Source organism: Phaethon aethereus, assembly GCF_964289735.1.
Source record: "Phaethon aethereus genome assembly, chromosome: 9".
Taxonomy (NCBI): domain Eukaryota; kingdom Metazoa; phylum Chordata; class Aves; order Phaethontiformes; family Phaethontidae; genus Phaethon; species Phaethon aethereus.
Genome location: NC_138585.1, coordinates 11443462 through 11452704, shown reverse-complemented (window position 1 = coordinate 11452704; position 9243 = coordinate 11443462).

The following is a 9243-nucleotide window of genomic DNA, read 5'->3' as shown; positions in this document are numbered from 1 at the left end:
CTAAGAGGTGCTTTGGGCATTTGCATGCCACCTATGTGGGCTCCAGAGGTGACATGTCGTCAAACCCTTGTGTGAGAAGCCTTGGTCCCCAACCAGGACCAATTTTCAGTAGCAGACCTTGTACTTGGGAAGAAGCTGGATCTCCATGCTCCCTAACTCTAACACATTTCATCTTCTTCCTAACACATGGTGAAAAATGGTGTTGTTGAGGGGTGCAGGTGCCTTGTGAAGGAGGCGAGGTTTCCCTGCCAGAGAGGAAGGCTGTGTCCCCATCACGGGGGCTCATTGCAGTGTGCTCTGTTGCGATGCACTGCTCCTCAGGTGAGGGGACCTGGCCTTTCTGCCGCTGGAGAATGCTGCCAAGTGCAGAGCTATGCGTCTGCTTTGGAGATCCATTTAAAAAACTCCTGATGTGTCGCTGTGCCGGGCATGCAGTGATAGCCTGGGCCGGGCAGGCGGCAGAGGTGGCGGCACTGCCGTGAGCCCGCACGGGGAACAGGAGGTGGCACTGCCTTCCCCATGGCACTGCCATTGCCCATGGCACTGCTGTCAGCCCTTTGGTTCTTGCCCTCCTGCTATTCCGGTGAAGCAGACAGAGGACAAAAGGCCTGGGGACATGATCCTGACCTGGCTGTGTCCCAGGTAAGTGGCCGATGCAAGCCTGCGGGAACTCCATTTTTATTCTGTTTACTCTGTTTCTGCTAGCAGATTAATTAAATGTGGGCTCAGAGGGAGCCTAAAGGCCAGGGATGTAGGGAGAGCTCGGGGGAGGCACAGGTGGTTTATGAGTAGTTGGAAGGAGACCTAAGACACCCCCTGCCATGATTAAACCTGTGTGTTGTCAATCCAGGCTGGGTAACATCCTGCACCAAAACCACCCATCTGATTTTGCTGTTATTCTCTCTACTGCAAACGGAGCCAACTGGCACACTGGTGTGAGGGAAATGAGAACTGAGAAGAGTTTTAAGCTCAGTAAAGTGTGTCTTCAAATGGCATAAGTCTTTACATGCTTAATCCCTTGAAAACAATGGGAGTCTGAAGACGGTATTTGTGATTTTGGGGGAAACTGCTTTGGTGTCTCTCTGCATCTAAAAATATAAAAAATCTGGCCATAGGTGTATAGCACTAAAGCAAACATTGCTTGCTTCAGTGAAGTCTCATGTGGTGAAACTTCAATCACAGCATTGATGTTTTCATCCTATCTCAGCTTCATTGCTGGAAATGGCTTGGCTTTCCTCCAACAGGGCTTTGCTGAGAAATGCCTGAGCAGATACCACATTCCTGAAGATGTATAGTTTCTCTTTTGATAACAATAGACACCTGATGAGAAATAATAAATTCAAGACTTCTGAATGTTTTTCTCTGTATGGATGGCTCAGAGGAATCAAAGAGCCCCTCCTCACTTGTGTTGCCAGGGTTATGCCTACAGGGAACTCCTTTGCCCCTTCATGTGGCTAAATCCTTCTGCATCCAAAATTTCTCTGAGATTCCCTTATTTTGCCCACAGCTGCTCAGCTTTTGCAGAGCAGACTGGCACACTGCAGCAGACAGAGCTGTACCCCATCTGTACAGCTGTGCAAATACAGCCCACCTTCCCTTCGTGTGTCTCCAGCCCAGTTTCTGTGCGAGCCGTTTGCTGCATGACCAGCTTTGGGAACTTCTTTTTCTTTCCCTGCTGCCATGTTTCCAAGCGTCATGTGCTGCTACGTACTGGCTGGGCTGAAATAGCTATTTGTATGTTATTCTGCTCTCATATTCCTGACCTCAGAGGGGTACAGAAGTACAGGTGTTCCATGGACCTCTTCTTCCTGCTTGAACATGGGAGGCAGATGCGAACTGCTTTAACTCAGGGAAGGGTTTAGCCTCTCCAGCCATTCCCTGCTGTGGATAGTTAAAATGAGTGTATTATCAAGAGCTAATGAGTTCAGACATGTTCCTAACATAAGAAATGGGAGCGTGAGGGCAGCCCGGTGTGTGCCCAAACCCTCTCTTCAAACCTGTCGGCTACTGTGAGAGACATGCACCGGGTTACGGCTTTCAAGCACCTTTTACTTTATAACAAAAAAATGAGTGCGAGGGATTGTTTTATGTTTGTTTGATTGTCTGTTTGTTTGTTTAAAACACATTCTATCTCTTGGAGTCTATTACCCCTGTGAAATGCTCTGCACAAGCAGATTAGCAGTGAGAGAAGGGCAAAGCACTTAGTCAGTGCCAAACGAGAGATATGGAGCTGATCTTTATTTATCCCCTTTTCAAGTTTGTCCTCCATTCCCTGACTTTGTCTGACCATGCGCCAAAACACTGTAGTTGTGTGGGGTCAGGAGGGATGGTATAAGGCAAATTTGACTCTGAGCCACCCTTATGTCCACCTTAAATGTCTCATCAGGGAGATGGGACTGGCCTGAGTCTGAAATCAGAGCAATCAGAACACTGCTGCTACCTGAAATAGCTGGACGTTGTTACGAAGATGGGTGGAGTACGACGTGCTCTCAGCTCCCACCAGATCCTTCACGGTCTGACGTGCTGGTCACTGGAGAGGGCTCACTCAGAAGTCTTCTTTGTACTTCTTGACTCTTTCCTCTCTGCTGGCACTAGAGGTGATCCCTCTTGCACAACTTCTGTGCTACAGAGCACCCTCTGTGGGACCCAGCATCTGAATCCTTTATATCCTTTTTCCCCCCTCATATTTTGGAAGAGCTCCAACTAGGTGAAGGTGATTCCTTCTGATGGGAAGTGGGTTGACCAGTGAAAACAAACAAAACTTCAAAGTGGTTATGCCACATCCAGCCACATCTGGGCTCTGTTGGCTTCATTCCTTCTACAGTGAAAAATGGGTAACAAAAATGACCTCTCTGGAAAAGTCAGATTTCTCTGTTGTTATGAATTCCAGTTCCAAATCCTCCTTTTAAGAAGTTTAGTATAAGATGATTATTGTAAATAAGCTTCCCCTTAGCTTAGTATTAGCAAAGAATAAATCATCAAATAGGCTTTGTTTGGTGAGATCTTTGGCAGGGGAATGTAAATAAATAAGCTAACTGAATAAACTTCTTTATCTGATGTGCTGAGCAGAAAAAGCAGCAAAGTTAATCATTTAGGAAAATAAGCTGGTCTGCTGTTCTTGCTTCAATAACAGACCAGGAAGAGTCTAAGGGAAACAATCTTCTCTAGCTCGCTGACCCTGGACTTTTTGCTAGAGCCCCACAGACCAGGAGAGATCATGTTCATCGGTCTGGAAGGAATGCTATCTCCTCAAGGAGATGCCCTTCAGTCTAGATTTTTGATTTGTTTCTTTTCCTGTGGACTGGTAGAGGTAGCTTCAGAGGTAGCTCCCTGCAGCAGGACAGACATCACTTACAAAGACAGCTGTGACTTCTCTTCCACCTCCTTGGATTAGTACACACACGGCTGATGTTCTGAATTTGCAGTGTCTTAAACTTTGGAATCCATTCATGTTTCCATATGAGCAAGTTCATATGCGTGTGATTGTACATAGATGTCAGACCACCACTTCTCAAAGAAATGGGAGCGCAACTGTTCTGATCGTCAACACGGTTTTTTATTGACTTATGTGGATTTGAACTCATCTGAAGTAAAGCTGCCGGGAACCTGAGCCTATAAACCAGACACAAGTTGCACAAATTAACAAAAATGTGTGTAGCTGCTGTGGAAAGAGAAAATAGCCCAATGCAATTTAGATGATTTTGGCATGCAGCAGCTGCAATTACAATTCATTTGTCAGCAGAAGACTTAGTTCTCACCCCCAATTGTAATGGTTTGAGGGGTGATCATTGTTGAAAGGTATCTCATCATCCTTTGCTTTCTCTCTTCGCTTGTGCTGTATTTTCTGCCTTGTCACTCTAGGGCATTAGCATCTTACGGATAAATTTAAGCATTGGCGCCATAGATGAAGACAAGCAAGAAAAACAGATTAAAACTGGTCAATGAAGAGCTCTCAGCTGTGAAACTCTTTGGCAAGCCAGACCAGGATGAACCTCTGACACTCTCTTGACTCATCTATCTCTGTCTTTCATCAGTTAAATCTCTTCTTCCTCCCTTCCCACAAATGCTTTGGTTGATGAAAGACTGCATCCGGTATTGCATCAGGACAGCAATATCTCATTATGACATTGCTCAACCAGGACTGTAGCGTTCAGTGCCTAAATGATGCATTAATAAAGGTTTGTCCTCAAGCCATGGCTTCATATTTTTTCCTTGTTTCAAAGTCTCAGCATTTTGGTGTAGTTGCATTTTTGCCCCTTTTGCGTTGTTTGACACACAAATATAAAGTCAAGATTTCTTGGAACTCTTCCTGGGAGGAAAGTACCTACAACTTCCAATAACAACAAAGATAGGACACGTTTATGTCAAAATAAGGTGCTTCCGATGACAGACCACATGGATTTGATCTGTGAATGTATCCACAAGAAACGAAGCGTAGCCTCACTCCTCAGGGTGGTGGCTTGGGACACTTCCAAGGTTTGAGTGAAAGCCTTTGCAAATGCAGCAGTAGCATTGCGAGCGCTGTCCTACAGCTGTAGCGGCAGGAGACCACAAGAGATTCACGGGTTCTCATCATGAATCTCCTATGGACTATCAGCACAGCCTTTAAATTCACAGAGTAGATTTATTCTAAATTCAAATAATTGCATGTAATTCAATTCCCCTCCTTTGCACTAGGAGAGCTAATGAATGTCTCTGAAATGTTCTGAGATCTTTTCATGAAAGGCTTTTATATATGCATGATTCTAAAAACATTTCCCAAAACTTCCCATTTAGGTAATGACTTACACTGTGTTTTAGTACATATGAAATTTATGAATCTGAATAAAATCTAACAAACAAAATCTCGGCCAGGTTGAAAAATGTGATTAATGCCTTGTTGAATATGGAAACAATATTTATGACAGACTGCAAACTCTTGTATACTCTTTGGCTAGTGTATCTGCCTTTGGGCAACCAGCAATTTGTGAAAATACCATCAGGAAGGATGCTTAAAAATAGCTGTCCCATATGATGGCTTAGCATATATTCTTGTATTAAAAGAATTGAAATATAATAGTGTATTTACTATCAATATCTTTCTGGGAATTATGTTGTATGCCCTCAAGCCTATGAAACCAAGACATAGAACCTCAGTTCTTACTCTGTTTCATCTGCACATCTGACCACTACAAGCTTCAAGAAAACTCTTTGGTAATGAGTATGAGGGCTAAGAGGGCAATTTCATACATGATAAAGCTTGATTTACCCCAGCCACCTTCCAGAAGGTTGGTTTTGGCTTCTTTTTCTGAAGAATAACGGCTGAAGTGTACAGTTTCTTCAGTCTCCTGGAAGTCAGGTTATTTCCTATACTGTATTGAGGCAGAGAGGGCGCATACAACAGGTTCCAGTTCTGATTCTTTCTCCAAGAGGACAGTGCCACACACAGATAGGTTGCAGAGAGCTGAAATCAGTAGTAACTTGCTGAAAACTTTGTGTTTGTAGGTCCCATTGTATGGCATTGACATTTATCTCACAGAGCAGCCTGTAGTTGTTTGACTCACTATATTGCATCTGTCACGTGAAGAAGGCAACCAGGCAATAACTGTCATGATGCAGAATAATTTCTTTTAAGGATTTTGCTCATAAGATGTGCTGTCCATAATGTCTTATTTGTGGTCTGTATGTGACACCAATACCTCCTATTATTTTAATTTGAACATATATTTCGGTTGCTTTCCCTTTGTATGGCATTTGCTTGAATGGTCTGTCAAAACAAAACTGGCAAAATGTCATGTAAATAAGAAAGGATCTGCTTTCACGTGTGCCTTTTATGCCGTTCCACTTTCATCTTGCCATAAATTAGTAATTGAGATTGTTCTACATGTAAAAGATGATGACCAGTTATTTTTATCTCCGGTACTCAGCACGCTGCTTCCCGTCTTTCCCCGTGCCCTGTGTTGTCCTGCGTGTGATAAGGACAAAGCCTGGAGGAGATTTTGAGCGTGCTGAGTTACGTGTGGAGTTTATCAGTTTTCCTCCGTCTTTCACCCATTTCATTTCCACAGGGAGAATATTTCACAATTCCATGGAGATACCTTAATTCCTGATAGCTTTGAAGAGTTATTATATTTTACTACACATGAGATTTAAAATAAGGTAGTAAGCTAGCAGTATTGACAGACATGTTAGGTTTAAACCAAAATGTCTCACAGCTGTGATTTACTTAGTGACAGTTGTTGCTGAATTTTGAAAGATTTCATTTGGAATAGATTACTGAATGCTAGGTATGGTGATGCACTGATGATATTCTGAAGTTTCATGCAATACACTACAAAATTTCTGTACAAATGGTTAATATTTTCTAATTGTGGTCCACTTTACGGGACTCCTGTCTGCCAAGAAACCCAAAAGCTCCCGACAAAACCACTACCCTACCCTGGCAGTAGGGCTGGCACTACCCATGTTTTTTCAATTGGTTTTCAAGAAGCCCTGGTTTTGCATAAGCAATATAGTCGTTGTCTCTTTTTCCATCTGGCAGTACCTCTCAAGAAGGGCAGAAATTGTGGGCAGAGAAATAATACGAGACTTCAAATTAACAGTTAAATGTCCCCTTCATTCAAAAGCAACTCAGCCTTGAGATTTATGAGAATTAATTGTCTCTCTTTTTCATTTATGTGTCGTCTCTGATTTACATCCCTCTTCTTCAAACTTCAGTGTTGGCGGTGATTTACGAGTGCAATTTTCTGTGTAATATTCTGCAGCAATAGCTGGCAAATCCCTTCCCTCAGCATGGGGATGTATTCTTCTTTGTTACACACCAAAGAGGCACACAACCCTTAAATTTCTTTAAAAAGTCAATGCTTAATAAGCTTTTTGAAAGGAAAAATGCAAATCCCATCTCAATCCATCTCACAATTACACATAGATACGTTACTTATACAAAAACTGCTCTGGCTACATGGCATTGGCATTTTATGTGATGGATCCATTCAGAGCCCCTCTGACTGCCACAGGTCAGTCAGTTTAACCAATATCTTGCTTTTAGCTTGAAAACAAATTCCCACATGGTGCCGAGCAAAGCACGTGAGTCCAGCTGCATTGTTGTACTGGGGACTACTCATGCTGAAATTTAAGCATGAGCTTAATGAAGGACTTTTGAGGTTTGTTCATTTTCTGTTATGTATTTTTGCCTCTTCGAGGGTTGAAGACATTTTACATGTTTGTGGAGTTCTTCTTCGAGTTCCAAAACTTGGTAAAATCTTGTGTGAAATGTTGATGGCATCAGCTTTATACCTTCAGTGAGGGCTCTGCATTCACTCTGGTTCCCAAAAACTTAGAAGGGACTTGAGTCCCACTAAGTTATTTTACACAAGAGTGTGATTCTTGGGCTTCTCTGGATGATGTGTAAATCTATATTTACAACCTCTTATAGGTATTTGCCAGCAAATCAGTTCACATCCACCCAGCAGCACATGTGTTAAGTATCTTCCCAATAATCAGTGCAGTGCCCAGGTTATGGACCAAGAAGGAGGCATTCCACAGCCCACATACCCATCTGCCTTTTCTTAGGACTTGGGTGAATCAGAGCATGGCTTCATCCCTGAACTCTGCTCTGTTTCCCGTCTCACACATTTTATAGTCTAAAACCACTGCAGAGCAAGGAATCTGTGTCCCTTGTCCTACAACGCTTTTGGTTTTCTGCCCCTTTATGTGCTTTGATATACTCAGACATTAATGTTTTATCAGTACCAACTGTTGATTGTGGAGAACAGTGAGTGCATTAAAAAAATGACACTGGTACTCTTACACATCTTCCTACACCCTCTGTCTTGAACATCTCAGCAGTGTAATGTGAAAATTATCTGGTTTTAGCTGCGAAAGAACCTTTGTACGCAGAGGCATTTGCAGGATTATTTGGGTGGTTGTACTAGTGGCTCTTTACATCCCTGTGCTCAAGTGGAGGAAAGAGAAACATCTCCCAGACTGCCACAGAGCTGACCAGTCTCCTTATGCCTGTGAATAACTGGTGGGTACATGTCACTGAAATAGGAAGTGTGCCTTCTAGTAAACTTCCTATTTTCACAGATAAACTTGAGTAGTTGGAAATTGTGAAATCCAGATGACATATTGCCAAATTTTTCTTGCTATAGTGATGCTCTGCAAACAAAAATTTTGACTGGAGACTGTCAAAAGTCTCTTTTCTTGGTAAATGTTCTTATTCTGAGGGAATATCCAGTGCATATAAAATTGCACAAATATTTATTTATCACTTATGATTCTTCATTCCTTTTTATAATTCCATTGTCTTCAGTGCTCTCTCTAAACATAGCTTATCTATATAGACATGATTCTCTTGCTTATGTTGTTAAAAATCAGAAGTAATTTAAATTCAGTTCACAGAGTCTTATCTATGCAACTCAGAAAACAGTCATGGGCAGGAGCTATGAAGATGCCATGGACTTAGCTTGTGTAGGATGATTGCGATCTCTGTACAGATTTATGGAGGTACATATTTCTGTTTATTACAGACAAATAAGTATTTAATAATCATCAGAGGTAATTCACAAATGAAGACAATACAGTCAAAGGTGCACAGAGCTAACAGGGGTCTTAACAGGTCTTGTTTCAAGATCTTCTGGACCTAGGAGAGCGCAAAGGTCTAAGTATCTGGCATGGGTCAACCCAAAGATTTTATGCTGCTTGTTTTCTGCTGCTTACAAGATTAATTGGTGCATTAAGAGCTGGACTTGAGCTTTTTTGGGGTATGTTAACGCAAGATTTGCTGCTAGAGGCTGACTTGGGAGATGTCACTGTCCCTGCAAGGAGGTGTCTGGCCACCAGCTGTGTCACTTGGCACTGCAGTGGGAGCACTCCCTGGGAAGGTGAGGACTTCTCTGCCTGTCCCGTCTCCGTGGCCTCTCCTCTGCCGCCCGCATGTCATCGCCACCCCCAAACCCCTCTGTGCTTTGGCTTCCTCAGGCTCTGAGCCTTGGGTTCTCCCCTTTCTCACCCTTGCTGCCTCTCTCCTCCCAGTCCCACTTCCTCTGCGGGGATCCCTTGGGACAATCCCACACTTGGGCCCCCTGTGCCCCAGATAGCTCAGCCTTACCCAGCACCGCCGCTGGAGACTGGCGTCTGCCAAAATCACTCCCTGCACCTGCCCTGCCTTTCCCCTGTCCCCGTGCCTGCGTGTCCACATCGCCCGGGGGGCTGGTGTCCGGCCCGCAGCCTCTGAGCCGCATCTGCCTCCTCCTGCTTTCT